This window comes from Dermacentor silvarum, chromosome 4 (genome assembly GCF_013339745.2).
Source record: "Dermacentor silvarum isolate Dsil-2018 chromosome 4, BIME_Dsil_1.4, whole genome shotgun sequence".
NCBI lineage: Eukaryota > Metazoa > Arthropoda > Arachnida > Ixodida > Ixodidae > Dermacentor > Dermacentor silvarum.
This window is the reverse complement of record NC_051157.2, coordinates 102529376-102553049: the sequence shown is the minus strand read 5'-3', so window position 1 is coordinate 102553049 and position 23674 is coordinate 102529376.

The following is a 23674-nucleotide window of genomic DNA, read 5'->3' as shown; positions in this document are numbered from 1 at the left end:
CGCTTAAGGGCCCATTCACACTTCCGACTAGGCGAGATCGCGCGACCAATTGCGACTGGCGACCTGACAACTACTCAAGACGAACAATGTTCACACTTACAAATGCGACCGACGAGTCGCTAAACCGAAATGTATCACGATATGCCGTTCACGTCTGCTTGAAATGTCATCGCCGCGTAAAATAAGCGTCAGCGTACACGGACGTCCTGTTCCTTCGCATCTGATTAATTAAGCTGCTCTGCGACTGCGGTCGCCCGACTGAAAAATCGAGCAGTGAGCGACTGGCCCGAAATGGTCGCATTTCGAGAAAAGCGACCATTTGCGACTACTTGCGACTGGTCGCTTTGCGACCAACTTGGTCGCACGACCTCGCCTAGTCGCAAGTGTGAATGGGCCTTAAGTCTTATATCCCAGCAATACTACTCGTGTGCTTGCTAAGGCCATTTCCTTGTTATCGTTTAAACTCACACATACCTCAATGAGTCATCTTAAAATGTATAAGATATAAGATAACTGTGTGTCACTCTCGGTCCGGTTCGACTGAATCCTCAAGAAATACTTTTAGTTCTGACTTCCTTTATTCATACCTGTAGAAAATTGAATCGAAACTGATGATTCGTACTCTGTGTGCGCAATATTCTATTGTTATGAAGAAATCCGAATGACCCGTATGAAGCTTTCTGCTTTTAAGGAGTGGGAACGTTTTGGAACTCTTTGTTGCGGGGTCTTAATGCGACTCCATGAAAACAAGAATTGATGGCACTAAAGAATTCAGGTAGGAGACCATTGCTTTAGGATAGAAGAAGAAGGATCGGGGCCATTTGCTGGCCCTGATCCGTGGCATCAGCGCACAACAGGCACCAGTACTACCATCCGCTGAAGTCGTCTATGGAGTCCTCCTTTCCACAGACTTCCAGCCATCATCAGCCATTTCGCTCCTGAAAGCCAAATTTTACTTCTAGTTCGCTCTTTTTTTTTCTTACTGTACTTACGGAATCGGCAAAGTAATCAGGCGACTTCCGGAAGTAATTACGATCACGAGCTGCGATAACGGATTGCGGAAATAGCACCGAAACTCATCGTTATTTTAACACGAAAGTGTTTTATGCCGGGGTCCACCAAGACTTCACTGACGTATTTCCGTCACGGAAATACGTCAGCTTACAATGTACACGAACATAATACAAAGAAAGAAACCAGAAGAAAAAGTTCCACAAACATGCAAAATCTGGGAATCGAACCCAGGACCTCTCGGGTCCGCGACGATAGATCGCCGAGCGTTTAACCCATTGCGCCACAAACGCATTTGCAGAGAGCTACACAGACGCGCCTTATATACCTAACACTGCTCCGTGTACCCGCGCTCTTGCTCGGGGCGGTGCCGCCGCCTACGAGCAGAAAAGAGAAGTACTGCATTATGACACTAAAGCCCGGCCCACATTCAGCGTTTTCACCGGCGTTTCCTGCCGTTGCGTCTCTCGGCGTCGTTGCATCAACGGCGCCGGAGAGGTCACCCAGCCACATGAGACGCACGCAAACAGCGCCAGTCCAGCGTCGCACAATGTGACCAGACAGATTTAACCAGAAGCAGTGTGCAATGTCATTCAAGTGAACTATGAGTAATGTTCCCGATTAAGGTTTTTAAGCCCTTTTTATAGTTCTGCGGCACACACACACACACACACGCACACACATTCACGGCAGCGCGCTCGATGGTACGAGCGGCTGCTTTCTCAGACGGCGCCGCCTCGCCGACGAGACACTGGCGCTACATGGTGGCACGCACGCGAAATGGTTGCTGCGGAAGTCGCTTGCAAAAGTTGCCAGCAGCGCGGCCGCAGCCATGCGCTGATTGGTCGGCGCCAAGTCGGCGCTCATCGATCCGCTTCCGGCGGCGGCGCCGGCGCCGAGATTTCTGGTGTGCCTTGAGTACGACGTTTCGGCTTGGCGCCTCCCTCAGCGTCGACGCTGAGCGGCGCCGGGTCACGAAACGCAAGGAAACGCCGGGAAAACGCCGAATGTGGTCGGGCCTTAACGCGCACCGACAGTGAACGCTTCGGTGGTCTCAGCACTACGACGCCTCGATGCCAGCATTCGAAGGGACGCTGGCATCAAGAAGTACTACCAACGCCACCTAGGTGGCGTTCACCGTACTCAGCACAGCGGAGCGTTGCCTCCGCAATTAGCTCTGAAAATGTTTCTGAAGTTGATCGCGGAGGCTGCAATTACGACGCGCTGTACGCGCTGATTTGACTCGGTGACGATTCAGTTACGTGCTTTGTCTTGCGCGTTGTATTAGTGTGTCAGTTACGTGCTTCGTCTTTCGCGTTGTGCTAGCGTGTGCAGCGTAGTGCAGCTTCCATATGCACGATGGTTGCTCATGGTCATCGACGTTGGTAGTCGTGATGGAGGAGACGTGCCACCAGGCGTCAGCGTGGGTGCATCAACGCCTAAGGGCGCTTTAGCCACAAAACACCAATAGACATTATATATCAATGTGCAATAAACATTACACTACTTCTGTGAAGACACGTTTCACTTTCGTGTTCTATACCGATTCCTATATAAGAGGGATCAACCACATTTTTTTTATTTTTTCCGCTGTCCTTTTTTTCGGTGTTCCACATTCCTGGGCAGTATTCCCGCCTTCGGTTCATATAAATGACATCCTTGGTCACGTGGTTGTAACCGTTTTGCGGGTTGATTGCTTATGATACTAGAATTGAAGTTTTAACGTGGCACTAAAGACAGCAGTGCGAACTTTGGTGAGCACGTCACTGCATGCTGATAACAAAGTTAAAACACCGTCTGGCACTGTACCACATGATAATCGTGCAATTATCGAGCTTCGTGGCTTAATTGTTTCAATGCAACCGCAGATTCTGACTGATACGTCGCTTGTATTTACCCTATAGTCTGAGGTCTAACACAAAAAGGGCCGTCATTTGTATGATTCGTTCATATTTTAGATGTCGTAGAAAGCAATAAACCCCCAATAAAATACATTTGGAAAGACTATTATTGTGCATGCGTTCCAATTCTGCGCAATAAAACTTTTTCCATGAATACTTGGAAGCTGCAGAATCCATAAAATACCTGAAGTTGACATTAATTGTGATGCTCTTGTCTCAGTCATGCGTTCTCAGGACAAGAGGCAGTATATGTTTACTTCTCTAAAGAACTGTTTCGGTGGACGTCGTTTGCCCACAAAACGTTCTTGGTGCCGACACGCGTTATCGCACATGTGACGTTTGTATCATTTAAACTGATGTGTGCGTAACTCCTGCATAAACAGATATTGATGTGGTTTAGCTTTGGTTAACCCTGGTTGATAGCGAAAGCTTCACTGCACTGGCTAGGCGCATTGTCGAGCTGTGGCCGAGGTGTGGTTTCGCCCAACTCTACTCGGGCAATGGCGGAAATGTCTCCTTTCAGGGCTCCATAAAGGCCTAAATATAGTCCGACGTAACGTGATCGTGCGCACACGTTATGTAACGCTAGCGAGAACAACAGCGGCTTTAGTTCGACCGACGGTTATAGTTCGACCGACTCGATGAGTGGGCGCTCTGCCCGTTGCATCAGTCGAGCAGAGTGTGCTGCAACCGTAATCGACATCAGCGCATGACGTAAAACAATTTCAGTGACGTTCACTGTGAGAAATAGGGTGACACGCAAGCGTATATGAACGCCGCCAACATGCACCGCGGCTCCGAAGCACCATCGGAAAGGGTGCGAACGAGGTCATATGGACGGTACATTGAACTCGACGGTGCGACGGCTGGTGGTGCTTATGCAATGCCGGAAACGACTTCGCTGTGCAACGACTTTCGCAAGTTGGAATGAAGGCGAATTCTTGGGGGGCATATTTGCAAGACAGCAGCAGTCATGCAGGCATTGCGTAATCAAGAAGGAGGCATACCTGAATATCTTGGGAACTATCTACAAGCATTCCCTACCTAACTTGATTCTCCACAAGAAAAGTAGACAACTACTTTTGAAGAAACGGGTCAGGCAAGGAGACACAGTCTCTGCAATGCTATTCACTACATGCTCAGACTTATTCAAGCTTTTTGATTCGAAGGTTTAGGAGTGAGGATCAACAGAAAATATCGCAGCAACCTTCGGTTTCCGGATAACATTGACCGGTTCAACAACATTGGGAACGAATTCCAACCAATGATTGAGGACCTTCACCGAGAAAGTGCAAGAGTGGCGTGCAAGAATTGCCTGACAAGGAAACAACAATTCATGATCAACAGTCAGCCTCTATAGTCGGTACAATAGTACGTTTATCTCAGTAAATTACTCAAAGGGGACCCTGACCAGGAGAACGAAATATACGCAAGAATAAAAATTGGCTTGAGTGCATAGGGTAAGCAATACATAATCTTTACTTGGAGCTTACCACTGTCGTTGAAAAGAAAAGTGTAGAATGATTACATTCTACCGGTGCTAACATATGGGGCAGATAGTTGGAGATTAACAAAGAAGCTCGAGAGAGAGTTAGGGACCATGCAAAGGGCTTTGGAACAAAAAGTGTTAGGCGTAATGTTAAGAGACAGAAACAGGGCGGTGTGGATCACATACCAAATGAGGACAGCCGATATTCTAGTTTACATTAGGAGAAAAAATCTAGCTGCGCAGGTCATGTAATGCATAGAGTAGGTAACTGGTGGACCATTAGAGTTACAGAATATCTTCCAAGCGAAGGGAAGCGCTGTGGAGGTCTGCTGAAAATTAGGTGGGGTCATGAAATTAGGAAATTTGCAGGCGTAAGTTGGTGTCAGCTAGCACAATACAGGAGCCATTGTGGATTGCTGGCAGAAGCATTCGTCCTACAGTGGATATAAAACATAGGATGACGATGATTCGCATGGTAGCCGCCCACAGCTATTCATTTAGAGGCAGGAGTCGCCAGGTGATGAAGATGATAACTAATTTCGAATTCTCAATGACGTCATAATTGTCCCTAGACGTCTTTATTACTTTTTGCTCGATAACCTTAAATTACTACTTGTGGTGGTGAGTGAACCGTCGCAACGATAAAAAAAGAATAATAGACAATTTGTAAAGAACAGCTTTGTAATGTGACCATATAGATCCCTGATTAGCTCTTTAGTATGTCTTGAGAAATTGCAAATCAATAGAGGCATTTTAATACCCTTGAGTAACGTGCGGGTGATCCATTGAACGAAGCAAAATTTATTTGAGGAATTTCGTGAGGTTATTACATGCATATTTATGCCACTAAAGTGACATTAACAGAAAGAAATGGAGCTGGGCAGGCCATGTACTGCGTAGGGCAGATAACCGCTGGATCATTGGAGTTACAGAATGGTTGACAAGAGAAGGGAAGCGCAGTCGAGGATTGCAGATAACTAGGTCGGGTGATGCAATTAGGAAATTTGCAGGTATAATTTATAGAGCAGGACAAGGGTAATTGGAGATCGCAAGGAGAGGATCGCAGGACGTAAAAATAGGCTGCTGATGATGATGATGAAGATGTCACTAAGAAGCCAAGAACAGAATGTTTTTTTGTTAAGGAACCAAACATGCCAAATTTAGCGACTTTATTCCTAAGTTACCAACACTGATGTCAGGCTCTCATGTGCTGAATGGCGCCGTCAAAAACCTTAGCATTATATAATAAAACCTTAGCATAAGTGTCCGTCTAAAACCTTAACATAAGTATCCAAATAATTCGCTAACTTCTTTTCTTTTATAAGATGGATTTTATTAGATCTGGTACATACTACATAGACTCAGTATTGCTTAGCCCTTACTAAGTTAATAGGTCGATACAACGTGAATGCGTTAGTGCCTGACATAAAACACGCGATGCTCGTTCCTGAATTCACAGCTTCAGCATAGTGTGGGCAAACGCTCTATCGACGCTGTTCTGCTGGTCTCCCTGTGTCGGCTTTGCGTGCTCTCCATGGATTGTTTACCTGCAGGAATATCGTGTGTGATTTTCATTAGCGTCCCGATATGCTAACAGAGATAGCCCTCCGTGGTAGCGGAACATTCTGCTTTACTTCGCTCGTCCGTGTACCTAGATGAAAACAATCCATTCAGAATTCTGGGCTTCACGCTTGCTGGACGTGTGCTCTTTGGTAATGAGCGCTACAGCTGAGGTGTGAAGAGGAAAACTTCACTTGCTCACTGATGGCCAAAAATGCAAAGAAATTAGCCGAAAGACCTCTCACCTAAGTTGTGTCAGATCTACACCAGAAATCTGACAATGTGCATGCTACAATTGTTATTATTATTATTATTATTATTATTATTATTATTATTATTATTATTATTATTATTATTATTATTATTATTATTATTATTATTATTATTATTATTATTATTATTATTATTATTTGGTTTGTACATATATAACACAAGGCACGAAGGTAATAGGGATGGAGCAAGCTGACAACTGCCACCGAGAGGGGCACAACGCCTGCCTGCTCTTTCAGGGGGAGGGGATAGAGGAAATGAAAACATGAGGAAAGAAAACACGAAATGAAGACAACGCTACAACACTGATTAAGAAGCTGGTGCTCCCGACTACGTGAACCTAATGCACCGCGAATAAACGCGAATGTATAGTACTGTGTGTTACTTGTTCATTCCTGCTCAGGTATTCAGTGGATTTTTTGCTTGTTGCTTTTACTATTCTTACAGAAAAACTGCTGCTTGATTTTTTTTTCATAAAGGCAGCTAGTGTGTTTATCATAATCAAGGACGTAAACGCGCAAAGGGGGTTTGTGTTTTTTTAATCATAGCTGAATGCTCTGTACTATACAAATTGCGGTGGGGGATAAGGCATGAAAGTCTCAGATAGGAAAAGCAATAAATTCCAAGTGTCTAAATGCTTTTAGACACTTAACATAATCTCGTAATTACGTTTAAATCAGTAACACGCCTTGGCTCTCTCATGTTTGCTTTCAACACTGCGCAGCTTTCTTTTTTTTTTTGCAATGATTTGCTCTTCTGCCTGAATGTAATTTAATGAAACCTATAAAGCGCAATGATCCGAATTTCACCGCAACATGAACCATCGTAGTTCCAAGAAGGAGCAGAGGTATCTTTGATCATTTGATTACTATTATACCAATTGCTTACATCGCAAATTGTAGAGAGTGTCAGACATGAAGGAAACGCAGAAATGTTAACCACGTCGATGGTTCATTATACTGGGTGTTTTCAGTGGTTGAAGTAATTTTTAAAACTCATCTGTGTCATGTGAGAAAATTCTACTCCTTGTGCTTGATTACTGGAGAAGGCAGTCAACATTTTCCCGAGAAATGGAAATGCAGTAGTCTAAATATCATATATTTGGTATTTAGCTTTTAAACTAATTTGTCTAAGGCACATATTGCAATCTATAAAATCTAGCTGCGAGCTTATACGACATATCTACTCGCAATTATTTCTGGTAATGGTAAGAGTGTTGACATTATTTACCCATAAATGGGTAAATAAATACATCGGCTTGCTGTTATATTCTTGCTTTAATGCATAATAAAGGCGTTCTGATAAAAAAGATTCCGAACTAATTTCAAGTAGATTAACCTTGAAGACTCACCGGCTTCGTTGCATAAGCTCCGGTGCATGCACTTAAGTTTGATAGCTGCAAATTTATTTACTGATATTTTGTGCAATAGTCAAATACGCATTGTAATTTCTGCTGCAAGTAATGTCCGCTTCTACGGGTAATCAAGCGTGCAGACAAAATTTCTGCTATATATTCCGAAGGCGATTTTCGAACGTTCTGTTAACTCGAGCGAATAAAAAACACCTGGGCCGGTATTTTGTGGCGATGCCTTTCCGTTGCTAATGCCTTTTCGCGCTTTTCGCGCTTGGTCAGTGGTCAAAGCGACGGTCCGCTCACGTTATCAACGGTATTAGCCGGCCGTGAGCGGTGGATGATATGACCGGTATAGAATAAAGCATAACACATCGCAACGAAATATATACCGGGCCTGGTGTAATGGCTAAATGTGGCATGTTCATAAACCTGCGCCAGGCCATGACGTCATAGAAAAAGCTGCCTACTATTGCCTACCGCGAGCATGCTAGTTCTGGCAGCTGCGTGATTCTATTGCTCCTCAGTCTGTTATCATCATAGAATGTGAAATAAAGTTCATCAGCAGTTTATTGTGGTCTGACAGACACCAGTCGTTTATTTTTTTCATTCTGCCACCCGCCTGTGTGCTAACGACTTCATAGTTTTCTTGTTTGCAAACATGAAGCTTGTTTCCGTTTTCAGTTTGAAGCATTTTCAGTTTAAGGCCGCCAGAGGCGCTTACTGCGCACTTTCAGGTTATCTTCTTGGGCAGGTAATGGCGTTCAGCACACCGGGCATTTCGTACAAAAGTGGTAACCGGCATAAAATTGAAGCAAGTGCTGAAAAGTCAGCCATAACGCCAAGAGTGCTGGTCCCAGCTTCCCTTTCCCTACACGCTGCTGTAAGGAACGGCTGCACCTGCTAACGTCGTGGCTGGCTCGCGCTGCGAATCGCACACAAACTCCTCGCTGCCGGTCTCCTGAATCCGCCAACAACTTCTGTCAACACAGAAAATACGACAAACTCGAAAGAAAAAAGTACGATCGATAAAGCGCGCGTGGAGTCAAAAAGTGCGCCGTCAATATGCCACCGCCAGCAGCTCTCCAAAACGTTTAAATTTACAATGCTCCGCTCGGTGAGCTCTATACAGCGTCAGACCCTGTTAGTCGGGTTTTGTCAATGCTTTTCATTTCCATCCGCATCTCGTATTCTTCTGAAGCGGTTGAGATTATGAATCCTGGATGCTTTTATTCTCGGTGGTATGCATTTTCACATGGAAGGTTATTTGTCTTTTTCGCCTTAGGTGCGTGCTGTCTGATTGTGCGTCATTTTAAACTAGAATTGTGCTATAGAATGCATTGGATTTATAGAGCTCGTAGCCTAGCTGCACTTCGTTGGGTGCGTCCTGTGTTTCTGTAAATATTTTTCCTAGGCCCTTCATTCAGTATTTATTGCGCGAGTTCGCCGGTAATATCTCCTGGGTAAGAAATTTTTAAACAAAGTTTGCCGTTCGATCGAGTCCACGTGCCATCTTTTCTTCGTGACGTTTTCTTCTCGACTTCTGCATAAAAGAATTTCTTCCACGCTTACTTTGCTTTTTACAACAGTTTATCGCTCCTCGTTGGTCAGTGCTTGGCTCATCTGAGAAGGAGCTGTTTGTCTTGATATCGCGATAACGCCTCCATGAATATAGTTAATAGCTTGTGGGGGAAACGAACTTTTTGCACATTCTGCCATACCGTGTCAAGATATCTGTTCGTTAACCAGCGGATTTGCGTGAATATACCAGTTGTCTGAGGCATTGTATTCATCGGGGACTAACGGTTTGTCATAAACGCTAAGTAGATTATCGTCACACCCTTTCTTTGACATTTCGTGTCTACACAGCGTCATGTAAAAAAGGGACATGGTTTTGTTGCGTTGTTTTTGTGAGCCATTTATTTTTAACCTCAGCTTCGACATTACTAATGCATTGAGTTTTCGAGCGATGCACTTGGCATGCTGTACCTTGGTAGTGTTGCATGTTATATTGCGTCGAAAACTAACTAAACTCCGACTAAACTTCCCCTTTCTCCGCAGCATTTTTCAAGCAGGAGTTGGGCATTACTAAAGGAAAAAATGTCGGTAAATCTTGTGTAAGACGTAGTCATACAACTGAACATCATTCTCAATTAGACATAATGAATACATCTTTGCCAGTTGATGAAAAAAATAACGGAAAGTTCAGACGAGGATTAGTTAAATTACGCACTTAAGAGTACGTTATCGTTCGAGAAGGATCAATTATCAGCATTACATTGCGCTCAGACGCACTTGAGCACTTGGAACCTTGGTGTCAGCACATATGGCGAAATACCCCTTTGACGTACGTGTGGATAAAAATAAGTGCTAAACAAGGTAACGAGATAGAGCTCAGCAGACAGTCATGTTAGGCTTTGATGACAATGATAATGCATGAATAGGGTGATGTTACGCCAAAGCGGTATATGTTTACTTATTATTGCGATAGCAATTATATGGACACTTCAACCGGATTTCTGCCGTCGGCGTCGCCGTCGCCGTCGCCGTGAGGTTCCCTATAGATAAAATCTTCGCCGCACGCCGTATGCCCGAGCGGAAGCGTGCTGGGACGCGCGCTATCACGGAGAGCGAACGCACTCAATCTCCCACGCGCAAGCAAGGAAGCGGGAAGCCAGCGCCGGAGAGAGCGGGCGGTGGGGGAGGGGGGGGGGGCGCACTTCTACTCTGCCAACCACCGCGCTCGTCGCTCGCTCGCACCGTCGCTTATCTCCACACGGCTCTGACCTTTATGCGCCGTGCATTCGCCGCTCAGTTTCCGTTGAAGCGATAGACCGCAAGTACCTTCGCCCGCTGCTGCGGCATATGCGCTTGCTGCCAGCGTTTTGACAGTCGTTGTCTGCAGTCATTCAGTGTGATCTATTCATGTTTGTTTGTGCGCGCTCACACCACGCTTGTTCAATCAGTTAGTAATAGTCGGGCCACATTTTCCAACGCACGCTACACATGCAATGCTGCCCGGGTCGGCAGTGCAGCGCTACAGGTGTGTCCCTTCGCACGCGCTGCCCACGGGAAGCGCTTCTCATCAACACCACCGTTTCACACGCGCCTTCTCGTGGTCATCGAGTCTCTCTTCATGTCGGTCTACTTACGCCGCAGCACACCTGCTTACTTAATCAGCTCATGTTTACTACAATTCATATTGCTACCAAAGCCGCTCACCTTACTTCGTATGACATTGCTGTGTTGCTATCGCATTCATTGCTTCGAACTTAGGGCGAAACTGTGACATTTTTTTACAATGGTGCTTAGAAACGCGAATAAGAAAAGTTCGCGAATGTAGCGTCAACGCTTACGTGGCTGGTATAAATCCGGCCGGTAAATTCTTGCGGAGGCGAGCAAGCCAGCATATAACCGAAGGTGCACTTAAATCTCGTTATTACGAAGTCGAACGGGCGCCGAATTTTTCCCGTTATAACCATTATTTCGTTATAGCCACTTACTAATTATTATACGGCTAATTATTGTATGCGAGGGGGTACTCACTACAGGTAGGTGAACACCGCCAGTGATGATTTCCTTGCTGCTGAGCATTAGTGAAAGTGTGCTCGGCGCGATGCCGAAGTCCTTGGCCGCTTGCATTATCTTCGTGCCTGATGGAACAGCTCTAATTACGGCTGCCTTTCGATCCAGAGCGATAACTTTTCGTTTCGAGCAGCCGCTACCGTCGGTCATTTCCCTGTAGTGTAAGCGACAACTCGGCGTAAAAGCAAACGGGCTGACCGACCTACGCCCGCTTCCGAAAGAAAGCAAATGAGTGCGCGTAGCGAGCTAACAGAAGTTAGGCTTGGCCAGCTTGGCTTGGCTTGAGGCGTTGTAGGTGCGGCGCAGCCGCGGGAGATTTAAATTGGTACATTAAGAGACCCGCAAAGCGTCGCGCATTTTAATAAATCAGTATTTTGTTTGCAAAGCGGGTGGTTAATTGTCATATGAAACGAGTTTTTCGTTATATCCCTTCATCTCTATAAAAAAAATTCGTTAAAACGAAATTTTAAGCACATGGGTTTCTATGAAGATTTTCAAGGGGAATTAAGATTCTTTCATTATATTCACTATTTCGTTAAAAACCATTTCGCTATAACGAGATTTAAGTCCATTATCCCATTAAAACCAGTTTCTTTTTTTTTGTGTGTTTTGTCGCAACAATTGTTATTTTCTATCGTATCTGCGTCTCAGTCACATAAAAGCTTTCATTGTGAACGTGCTCTTAGTTTACAAAATATAACCCGTGACCATATGGTCACGCTAGGCCCCTGGGCTACTGAACGAAGCACAACGTGACAAATTTTATTTCAGGCCTTGATACATCGCAGCAAATATAATTAGAGACCTGTGGTGCAATTATTTAGTATGGGATGGTTCGAAGCATGGGATGCACATGCCGATGTCACATTTAGTGCACTGTGTGCGCGCCGTGCTGTTGCAATAGACCTCTCCCTGTTTGCAAATAGCCTGACGTCACTGCGGGGGCCCTTCCCTTCTGCCGCGCCTCCGAAGCGGGCGCTGGTTGGCAAAACACGTTCGTGCGACCTGTTTTCTCTGCATAAGAGCGCTGCTTGTATATCAACTGCCGCGATAGTAAGCCCAGCGTATTGCTATTTTTTGAAGTGACAGCATTTAGGAACTGTGCTTAGCAAGTATAATGCTATAATCATCCCCGTTTTACCGGTACAACAACGTAGCGCTGTTGCCAAGTGAATGGTTCCCGTAAGGCAGCGCGTCGTGATTTCGTAAAAGTGCGCCTCCTTCGTAGATCAAACATCCACAAAAATGTATTACTCCTTGAAAACGAACATTTTATCACATATGATGCACATTTTCGCGTTGACAAAGTGATACTTCGCTAAATGACTGGTCTGCGAACACAAATTTGTATTGCAATGTCGTGAATGCACTGATTTGCGCCCCATTTACACTGTAGCTTTTAACTATATACAAGATGAGCTTCGTCTACAACTACAGGGCGGCTCAGTGGAGCCGTACCAAATAGCGGCACGGTAAGTTCAGATCAGGTAGAAATGCAGAAAAACTTATTAGCCTGCTTTAGGAGCACGGCGGATAAAATTAATCCGGAGCCTTTCGTTACACTGTCCCCCATAAGCCGCTGTGCAGCTTAGGGATCTTAAACTCCATAATTTAATTTTAAATATTAGTTTCGGTCATGTGAATGTACAAAGCAAAATAATTCATAAGTACATAATCCGTTGCGCGGTATCTTCGCTGTGTCTACTGCCTCCTTTGCTGCTCTCAACTTTGCAAGACCCAACTTTTGCATGTTGATGTGCATCATACGGCATAAAGTCCGTGCCATGAAGGTGAATACACCGATAACGAAAAAAAGGAAGTTTAGTTTTACTTAAGACCTGGCCGTGAGATCTGCGTTAAATCGAGATAATTTCAGTGGTCAGCCTTTTAGGCATTCCCCACGGTTAAATGCATACACGCAGCTTCGGCAGTGGTCAAAACATCGTAGGAGCTCATTTGTTGTCATACCTCTCAGTCGATAAATTAGGCTCAAAAGAAGGGTTTCTTTTTTTTCTGCACACAGTGCGGAGGGCCCCGAAATACATGCGCTCACTGATCATCGCGTCTCATTCATTCTCACCTGTTCAATAATTACGGGTCCTGAATTTCTATCGGCGCCTGATCACTGCGACTGGTTTTATTACACGCAACACGCGACCGCAGTCTCGTAAGCGAGATGTACTGCTAATCGCGTAGTACACCACGCGCGCGTGCGCGAACACACACACACACACACACACACACACACACACACACACACACACACACACACACACACACACACACACACACACACCACACACACACACACACCACACACACAACACACACAACCACACACACACACACACACACACACACGCACACACACACACACACACACACACACGCACGCACGCACGCACGCACACACGCACGCACGCACGCACAGACGCACGCACGCACGCACGCACGCGTGCACACGCACACATAATGTGGTCTGTTTCACTACGCAAAGGTAAGCCGATATCGTCGCTGTTCTCGCCGCATACTTTACCACAACAAATGTGGCACACTTCCATAGGAAGGCCAGCGTCGTCACATTTTCATCACGCAGTTTACCACACGCCGATGTTCTCCGATACATATTACTGCTAATCTGGCTGCCAAGTGAATTGTGGAGGTTCACGTAAAAAATAAAAAATAAATAAATGAAAGAAATAAAAACAAGCGTCCACGTGGCGCCCAGCTACACCAATTACGCGCGACCGCACCACGCAGAAAGCCGGCGGCGGCTGTTTTTTGCCAACCAGTGGGTTGCAGCACGTGCGCCGGTGATGTCATGCTGTGACGTCGCCGGTGTGGTGTGACGTACCCCAGGAGAGGTCTATTGTATCCAGCGCACAAGAGCACCTGCGCCTTTTCCCGTTAGATACGATTCCAACAAAGTAGGCACTTTTGTCATATCGTGCAGTGCACCAATGTCACCAGGCTCTAACGTGTTTTGGAACCAGGTCCTTGCGGCGTGTTTTCCCACCCTGTGAGGTAGCTTTGGGCTATTTGCCTGCGTAATTAAAGTTGAGTGATGTTGGACCCTGTGCTGCGAATAAGTGCCACAGCGTTGCTTATGGCCACATCCCAAAGCCGAGTGAATATTGGACACCACCATTTCTTGTCACGATTTGCAATCCGGTAATCCCCTACGTTTGCATCCACCTGGTCTGTGCCTCCCATAAAGCAGCTATATTGGGCCACAACATCTGCACGAGGCACTTTGATCCTCCTCTTCTGAGGACGGGAATACCTGTCTGTAGATGACATGGCCTCTACACGGTGTAAGGCGCTTGCAATTGTTACAACAGTGCTGTCCATCCAGCGCACAACGATTATCCCGTCGTCGGAAAGCGCGTGTTCTTCGTATCAATGGGGCTGGCGTTGGACAATATAAGGAGCCCAAAGGCCCAGCGTGACCATATGGCAACCCATAAAATAACACGCTCGTACAAAAAATAAATTAACATTAATCTCTCCCAAATTGTCACCGAAAGTTACATATTGCATGAAGTGTACAGAGTCATGTGGATCATGCTATTGCTGAAATGAATACCGAAAAAAAATATTTACCCACTCGAGCCTTGCATCTCAATGTTTCGAACTGCAACCACTACTTCCCACCTTCTTGAGCAGCTCCCAAAAAAACATTGACAATTTTTGCCACAGGTGTCTGTAATCTGTACCCTAAGCTCTATAAAGACACATTGGGTCAAGTGGGGCGACGCGCATATACAAACGACGAACTGCGACGGCTGCTATCGACAGCCTTACTTTCCGCGTGGCCAGCATGCGACCGCTTCACCATTCATGATGTACCTCAAAGTCCACGTGATGGCGCCCGGTCATTCCACAGCGCCACGAAAGCACTGTATCTCTCTTTCAATCCTGCCCACTATTTGGAGGCTCCGTTTACATACAAACTTTTGCTGCCGTCGGAAACGACATGCTCAAGCAATTTGAAAGAGTGGATACCCGTAGCAGTCGGCATCGAGACTCAAGAAGACGCGGTAATAAAAGTTTTTAAAAATGTTCAGCTCGAGTTACTAGAGTGAGCGAGTGAAACAACTTTATTCGGTCCACAATAGACGCGAGTAAACACAACGTTACCCGGCTAGGGCCACTAGAAAGAAACTTCCGTCACATTTGCGGTGAAGGCGAGAGCGGCCTAGGCCGGCAGACGTCCTTGCAATACATTTGTTTATGTGGTCTGTGCGAAACGTCCGACAAGCAATGCATTCTTAAAGAACCCGAAGCCTGATCGGGAACTGCTTGTACGCGTCTCGTAAACAGGTCTGTATGCCACGCTGACGAATGAAACCACGCTCATCACTCAGCCAAGCCAGGTGCCGCAGTCACTCGACAACGACTGCGTTGTCCTTGAAACGGGGTCGAAAACATGCGATACCGCCTCGTGGTAGCCCGATGCCAAAGTCTGCCCATGTTCGATATCAGCGCCTACGCCGGAAGTGGCCTGTGAATCAAGAGGCATGCAAAGAGCAACGACGAGGTAAAGTGTAAACGAATGCTGTTGCTGTGGCGAGTGAGAGACTAAAAACTTGGCAGACTGAACGGTATAGTAGATGTTTACGTCATAGGAAGCATTCATGATTTGTAGAAAACGATAGTGTAAAACTGTAAAGCGTTGTGTAGCGAACGGTTATATACAGATTATGGGCCGTAGTGTTTCTATTTATAATAAGTAAGACGAAACATCTGTAATGGCAAGATATAAGTTTAAAAGCAAAGTAAAACCCAGTGACACATGCCCAAAGGCACATATCCAAAGCCACATAGCAAGTACCTATAGTGCACATACCTAGGGGTGCATACCCAGGGGTGCATACCCAGGGGTGCACACCCAGTCGCCCCTGTGGCACAGAATTCCGAACTGCACTATCCCCGCCATCACCACGGGAAAACAGCGAGATAGGTTCGCCAGCCATAAGGTGGCTGGTTTCTGGGACGAATACAGCGCAATAATAAGAATTAATTGAAAGCTAATCAATGCCGTATCCGCTTTCTTACCTTGCACTTGGGGAAGAGGAAAAGCGAAAGTAGTAAAAAGAAAAAAAAACATAAACAAACTAAGAAAAAGGTAGCGAGCGTGAATGGACTTGCCGATGAATATTCGCTGACAGTCTCAGGTGTTCGTACTGTCCAGACGTCTTCAAAAGAAGCAATATGGCTTTTGTGGTCCCGTGCAAGCTAGAATGGTTAGGCTATGCTGTCACAATCCTTTATTCCGAGAGCGGTTTGCCTGAATATATATTAAAAAAGAAACTTTAGATTTGCGGCGTTTGAGATGAAATGAATCGGCTGCACTGCGCCAGGTTATTATTACGCCGAAGCGTAGCGTATCTTGTAGTTCGGAGACGACAAGGCAATTCGGGATGTCGACACGCCTGTCGGCGCGAGCGACCGTATTGAACAAAAATACGCTGGAAAACAGTTTCTTGTGGATTGGCATTGACGCTTTTCTTATTTTTTTACGTCAGAAACTTGAATTTAGGAGCGTTTATTGCGAGAGAGAGCGCTTTCATTATCCCCGCTGCCGAGGAAGCACCACAGGCGTGCGGAGGATCAATTATGTTAGTGTCTAGCATTGTCTGCACGGAGAAAAAAAAGTTTCAATTTACATTGAAATTCTAAGTCATATTGATTCAATAAGACGGAAAAAATATCTTCAAACCCTTCACAGACCTGCAGCCGTAGGCTAGTTAAAGGCCTGATAAATTAGAAAGATGTTATTTCATTCACTCAACACTAACAGGTCTTTCGAAGTGCGCCACGCAGGCTGTTGGTACATCACGGCCCGAGAACACACATGAGAAGCAGAACTAAGGGTAGAAGGTGCTGGGGAGGTAGAGTAATCGAGGATTTGTCGCATGAACAGCTACTGTGGATACGCCTTTATAGATCTGTGTAGGGAGCCAGGCCGGAGACATGCTCCTCCGGCCAATCTTCCGCATTTCCTCTCAATTAATCTTCTTCTTCTTCTTCTTCTCTCTCTCCCTCTCTACAGTAAATATTAGATTTAAGGCTTGAGAGTGGTCTAGTTAGTAATCTATCACTTGTAAACTTCAACCTCCAATGGCAAAAAAAGAAGGTCGGAACAAGGAAACGTGTTCGTCCTTTCGCCCTTGTATTTTCTTTGCGCTTCAATTTAATAGTGTGGACGTCATATGCTCTGGCGTTGCTCCGCGTTACGCAGCGACAAGGACAACACTGAAGAGCGGTGGGACGCAGCTCTACGCAGTCTCACATTAGATGAACAGCTATGGGCAGTCCAACGGGCCCGCGAAGCGGCCGATAGGCTAGGCCTTTCGGTCCCAACGTGGGAGCTGCCCGCTTCGGGCTAGGAATCTAGCGCGACCCAATGGACCAAAATAAAGTTTTTCCATCCATCCATCCATTTGGTTGGAACTTTGCGAGGTCGTGGAAGTTCTCGAATTTGTCATTAAAAAGGTAGCCTAATTAGTGCGTTACTTTATTTTTATTTTTCGGCTGATGAATGCACGGTGGTAAACTGACATTTATTCTTTCTTGATATCTTCTAGCCAATGTGCATTTATGCACTGCGTCTGGATCCCATTGCCACTGCTAGGCCCCTTGGGTTCTCAGTCGATAATATTTGAATGAATAAATAAATAAATAAATAAATAAATAAATAAATAAATAAATAAATAAATAAATAAATAAATAAACAGACCTTATTGATTTCGTTGCGAAGATGAAGTTATTTGTAACGGGTTGAGTAGCGACATCCTAAGGTTCATTTTATTTGCATGCGGAATGCTATTGTGCGTCTATTCAATGTATTCTTCAGAGCTGCTTGTAAAGATTAAATGTTGCATCTGCTTGCGGGAAGCTTACAAGGAGACTCCTCAAGTTCAAAGCTCCGCGCACATTTAGACAATCGTACAAAGTGCGCAATTCAGATGTGTTCTGCCACAGTAATTATATATCGCAAAGAGAAGGAGTGAACTCCATAAAAATTTAACACAAGAACGCAGGCAACGAGTATCAAAGTCGAGGACTCTATAGAGTCCTGAATATACTCTTAACGACATGTCTGTTTCGTAGCGCTTGCCCGACAAAGTTGTCTGCATCGCTGAACATTTCTGTTGTAGATTTCATAGTTAAACTGTAACACGTTAAACGCAATACAAAGAGCACATCGTCGGGTCTCTCTTGCACTGTCGGGTCTTTCACACTTATTTAAAGAAATAAGTGTTACTCTTTTGCAACTCGTGCAAAATTATTTAAAAGACACCACACGAGAAATAGGCAGCTAAGGTATTCAAGCGCCTAAGAAAACACATGGCAACTAACATTGCGCTATCGCAGGGCTTTAAATTACCCCATTCTTGAAGAATTGTTTTACTACATATCAGAGACGTGCCCTATTTCATTCTTTTCTTAAATAAATATGCTGTGTATTCAACGCTACAATTATGAACTCCTACTGGGGTTTATTTATATCCAGCTGGCAACCCCAATATTGTTTTCCGTCTCTAGCAGCTTGCATTTTTTTACCTATTTCGTGTCTTGTCTTTCACTACACTTCGAGAGCTGTAGGATATGAGCTCATTCAACAAGGAACCCAACCAGACCAATGTCTACGTAATGTCCTCCTTTTTTTTCTGACACTTAGATAGCAGTCTAAAATCACGCTAGCATTGAGTTCCTGTATATTAATGTGATCGCTTCTTTTACAGAAGTGGTCGATACACCATTAAGTGCACGGTTGCCCGGTTAAAGCAACCTATTCCTAAAGACAGCATTGATTGTTGAAAGCGGTGTTGAAGCTCCGAGGCAATCGCCGCGTCATGCAAAGTGCCGGAGCTGCGTTAACTTTCATCAAGTTTCATCAAGACTCAGCGTTAACATCACGTTCGCTCTCAAATACTCGTTTGCTTTTCAGACGGCTCCTAGCTAATGGAGCCAGTTCACAGCGGCGTTGCTCTGGTGTCTATAGTATTGCCGCAGCCGTCGCATTAGGAAATGTTTCGGTGAAGAGGAGACGAGGGACTGTAGAGGAAAAAAGGGGAGTTAAGTTTTCAGGATGGTTTAGCCAGGATGCGTCTCGCAAGGCGCGCGCCCGCGTGTGATCGATGCCGACTCAGTTGCACGCGCGCAAAACGAGGAACGATTTGGGAGTGTGCGCTAATCTACCGCACACAGTGGGTCTCCGTTCGCAGTCTTACTCTTTGAAATGGCGGCTCTGATACTCGAGGCTGTTATTACGGTATCAAATTCCGTCGGTTCTTCAACTTACACGCTGATATATCAGGCAGTAACAAGCAGATGGTACAAGCCATTCCCACGCTTGCTGCAGAAGACTTCAAGCGAAAAACAGTCCGTACTGGTAAAGAAACCAAAAGATTCCTTTGCCAAGCCGGTTCGACCACAAAACTATTCTGCAAAAGTTTACCACAGTCCTTGAATGTGGAAAAATATGGCTAAGTAAGAGGGTTTTCACAGCACGTGTGTGGGCCCTCTGAACACGGGGAAACAGAGCAAAGAAAAATTAACGCTTAAATAAACACCAAACAAGGGCATTGGGTTCAGCGGCATAGATAGCTTACAGTGATGCAATACGTTAATCTTACTGTAAGTAGAGTCTTGGTAAGTTAGAGAAAACGAAAAATTTATAAACAGGTGGCGATGCAACCTTGAAGTTCACACACGATGTTTTGTTGACGTCGAGTGCTCTCACGTCGTATTTTCAAACCTAGTGATTGGTAATTGACAAAGAAGCCTTGCATGGGATTATAAAGGAAGCAAAGACTAAACATTATGCTGCTTCGCTACTTCTGGACAGGCAAACAATGGAGAGATTTGACGAGTTTCATCACCCTGCATCACTCTTTTTTATTCGATTAGCATTAGAAGTGTGGAAGTGAAAAACATTTGTGTGTGTCTGAAGTGTGGGAAGTTCGTCTAGTCTGAGAGGAGATTGGAGAGCTTAGAAGGGCGGGCATGTGTGTGTGTGTGTGTGTGTGTGTGTGTGTGTGTGTGTGTGTGTGTGTGTGTGTGTGTGTGTGTGTGTGTGTGTGTGTGTGTGTGTGTGTGTGTGTGTGTGTGTGTGTGTGTGTGTGTGTGTGTGTGTGTGTGTACACAGGTATGCCTATACATATATGTGTGTGTACATATTGCCGCGTCTGTAGTGCGGCAAGGACTATGACGATAATAAGTTATAGCGGCATTTAAAGGAAACATACCGAACACGCAGAAGCAGTAGTGACTAGCGCACGGCATTAAACAGTCCGTTCTTGTTACCGTTCCTGCTGAGTCGTATGTTTGTCGCACGAGCTTCCGTCGCTGCGACACTGGTAGAGGTGCTAGGTATTGCAACTTGATGCTCGGTAATCCTACTAGGGGCCCGTACACGCAGTCCCGAGAATCAACTTCTCGTCATTACTCCAGTGCACTGATTCAGCAGCCACCTGTTAAGCCTGAGCCTCGAATTCACCACCGTTCCAGTTCAGACCAGCATGGACATTCCTACACAGTCGAACCTCCCTCCTTCGCAAATGGCGACTAGTCCTTTCCCATGTGACTTTTCAGCACCCTCGCGTTGTGGCGATACATTTGAAGACGTTGAGGACTGGCTTGATCAGCATAAAAGGGTTGCTAAGGTCAATGACTGGAGCGCACAACAAAAACTTGTGCGCGCTTATTTCGCACTAGAAGACAGCGCTCACACGCGTTTCCAGAACAGAGAAGCCTGTTTCCTAACGTGGAATGACTTTCGACGCCAGTTCCTGGATACATTCTCCAGTTCCGATCGGCGGGACCCCGCGCAACAGCTTATCGAAGCGCGTTTAGAGAAACCCAACTAAGGCGTCGCTATGTATGCTGACGATATGGCCCGTTCATTTCGCCAACCTGATCCGATATGCCTGAGACAAAGAAAGCGCGCCATCTCATGCGAGGAATTAAAGAACAGTTGTTGCAGGCCTCGTAGAGAACCCACCAACCACAGAAGACGAATTCATGAACGAGGCCACTATAATCGAGCGGGCACTTCAGCAACGGTGCCGGCACTTTGACTACTTGCTGAACAACACAGCGCTCAGCGCCGCCGCTCAGAATGCCACAACTAGCGAAAGCTCGCTGCTAGAGCTGATTCGCAGAATTACTGCGGGATGAGTTGCAAACCTTCGTGCTCCCTAATTATACCGAGCCAGCAGTCACTTCAGTTGCCAAAGTCCTGCGCTAGGAGCTCCGGCAAGCCTTTTCATCGCCCGCACCGTGCCCCGAAACACGCCCGTTGAGTTATGCAGATGTAGTTCGTCAACCTCCACCTCCACCGCCGACAACGCCGTTCCATCCGCGACCTGCTACCACCTGGCAGCCGGAGCCTGGGCTGCGGGAGCCTGGGCGACAACCACCATCTCGCCAAGCTCACTTGTGGCGCACTGCCAACCGTCACGGACCACTGTGCTTTAACTGCGGGCAACCGGTCTCATTGCGCGTTACTGCCGTCATCGACAAGTCGCGTTTGGAGTCTTTCCCGTCCAGCTTCCGCGCGCCTTAAATACCGTCGTGCCTAGGACGAAGATCACTTACCGACCAACCAAGCCACTTCGCCCCGCCATTGCTGGCAATCTCCGTCACCTCTAGGTTACTCTTCCCCCAGGCGCCAAAGTATCGCTGACGTCGTCAGGGACCGTTCCCCCAGTCGTAGCCGGGGAAACCAGTGCAACTGACGATGGCATACGCAAGATTACCGTTATTGGCACTTTGTTTTTCAAAGTGGCAGGAAATGTGTCCAGTGAGCTCATGAACAAGGCTTCGCAATGTGGTGAAGACGCCTTAAATTGTTGATCCGGAACTCAAAAGATCTGCGCCGTAATGCTCACGCATTTGCATTTACTGCTCAATCGCCATTGATTTTTTTATCGTCTCTCCTTACATTACCTATTACCTTTCGTTGACTTTGCGACTTTCCCTAATACAGAGTAATACTGCAGATATTTTCCCCTCCTGCTTTCATTTTCTTCCTCCTCCTTCTGGGCTAAAAAGCCGAAATAGTAGAAAATAATTAAAAATCTATTCACCCCGTCAACAAAGAGGTGCGATGTTTTCGGCGCCAATTAAAAAAAAAAACATGAAGCTGTTTGCATTGTTTGTCGGGCATGACTTTCGGTGTCAGAAATAGAGGTCGTGTATCTTAATTCGCCTTGTGTTCTTCTATAGGGTGTAGTTTTTTAGCTACACTAAATTTTTAAAAATTGCCCGCAGCAGATAGCATAATTCTAATTCTTGATCTAAATTACTCGATGAGGCAGCCATTACTTCACCGAGAAATCAAAGTGAATGAATAAATCAACAAAATAATTAGGCTGAGTAAAGTTTCAGTTAATCCGTTTACGGCACGTGCTTAAAATCTGCCACAGGCTAGTTTTTTTTTTTAATTTGGTGCAGATAAAAAAAACACCCTGTATACTACATTCAAGTTTTCCTAGGACGAGCACATAGAGAGTAAGATGCACGTGAAGCTAATCAAACTCTAATCCTACCACAGCATGCCTAGGGAGCCAAGGGTGCTTTCTGTTTTATTTTATTATTTTTTTGTTCCTCGAGTCTAGGACGAAAGCGGGTGACGGCACAACGTATAAATCAAAGGAAAGTTACAGGGGAAACGCGAACTTATAGTGCGCCAAACAAACCTCTTCCGAGCACAAACAAACAGCTCATCGCCTTTCTGCGGTTGACCGTAGAACTCTTGTCTTTCTCCAGACTGCCGTGAGAGTTTGTTTTCTCCCACCATTCGCATTATTTCTGTTTTCTCCTTGGCCTACCAACTGCGCCGAGCCGAAGTAGTCTAGAACCAAAGGAAACAAAAAAATAGTGAGTGAAGACCTTGCGTTACGCCACCTCCCCATAGAACTACGGACGCTCCGGGCGGAGCGCCGTGCAATTGCATCAAAAAGGCTCAAACGGCGGCGCAGAAAGGGACATTGCTTCCGGCACACGGGACATCTAATTATGGTCCATGGAATGAATTGTGCACCCAGGCCACGCGGAACCTTCTTTCTAACCATGCTACACATCCCACTCCTTCCAAAGCCACACGAACAGCGAATAGTAAACAAATAAAACAAGACAGAGATATAGAGATGCTAGCGATAAAACTATACAAAGGTGGCTTTCTAGGTACTGGCTGCCATTCTTCCTGCGTAGCTACTTTGATACTGACCTGGCTCCTTCGTTTTCAATGTTTTTTTCGTCTGTAATTCGTTGCTGTTTCTCTTTCGGTGCTGACTGCCATCCACGCATATGTGCGCGCCTACTGTGAACTTCCGCGCTTGTGGTTCATATGAACCACAGGAGAATACGCAACAACCAGGTGACGGTGCTTGTGTGAGTTGTGGGCTCTAACTGGGCTGTTAGATCGAGGGAAATCGAATACGTGGTCTATAGGTACATCACAGCAGCAAGCCGAGTGCTCCATGAAAAAAAAAC